Source organism: Macrobrachium rosenbergii, chromosome 53 (genome assembly GCF_040412425.1).
Source record: "Macrobrachium rosenbergii isolate ZJJX-2024 chromosome 53, ASM4041242v1, whole genome shotgun sequence".
In the NCBI taxonomy this organism is placed as follows: Eukaryota; Metazoa; Arthropoda; class Malacostraca; order Decapoda; family Palaemonidae; genus Macrobrachium; species Macrobrachium rosenbergii.
The window spans coordinates 29,640,324-29,641,488 of record NC_089793.1 but is presented as its reverse complement, the minus strand read 5'-3'; positions in this window follow the sequence as shown (position 1 = coordinate 29,641,488).

The following is a 1,165-nucleotide window of genomic DNA, read 5'->3' as shown; positions in this document are numbered from 1 at the left end:
TCTCTCTCTCTCTCAAACACAGACACACACATTACGTGTATATATATATAAATTATATATATATATATATATATATATATATATATATATATATATATATATATATGTGTGTGTGTGTGTAATGTTTGTACATTTCCATTTGTGTGTTATATATATATATATATATATATATATATATATATATATATATATATATATATATATATATATATATATATATGTAAAATCTCTAAATGTAGCTTCATTGAATGGAAAATTATTTCAATACATAAATATCCATTTAATTTTAACGACAGATAAGTCAGCATTTCAAAGACAAGTACGAGAGATGGCACAAAGAATTTTGATATACAAGAATTAACAATATATTACATGTAAATAAAAACGCCAAAGGTCGTTTATAGCTTGTACTCCTAATGTTTTTCAGGCTTTTTAAGAGAGGTGAATTACTGTACCTTTGATACGCATAGTCTTAACTCTTCCTGCTTCGATTATAGGCGTTTAATAAGCTAAAGAGGACTTTTAATGAAATGATCACCCGTACATGGAAGTATTTAAAGATCAAGGTTTTGAGAAACTATAAACCCTAGTGGCCTGATGTACCAAATTATGGGCCAGAGAAGAAGCGTTTCGGAAAATAAGCTTCGATATAAAAAAAAAAGATCCCCCTGGTAGACAAATTGAAAGCTGATAAAAGATCCTACTAAAAAAGTATATGGTGATAATGAATGCCCATTCTAACTGCTAAACTGAAAAGGTCTCTCCTGCCAGACCAAAGGACACCTGCCACCGTGAAACATCGCTTAGCAGACCAAATAGGACATGAAAAAATGATACTGCTGATGAATAAACCAGTTGTACTTCGTGGTAGGTTGTAGTTTGTTTTAACAGTTTTTCCCTTCACCGAGTAAAAAAACGCACACATATCTGGTTGTCAGTTGAGTGTGATTTCAAATACAGAAAGTTTATTGTGTTTCTGATTTCGATTTAAGAGACGGAGGATGTAATGACTCTGTTCTCATGTCGTTCCTTTAATCTTATGACCCGTTGTGTGATGTAATTGCCTGGAAGAAATCGTTGAAACTTGAACGGTTTCCCGGACTTCATATTACTTAATGATACATACATTTCGTTTGTACACACACATACACATATTATATATACT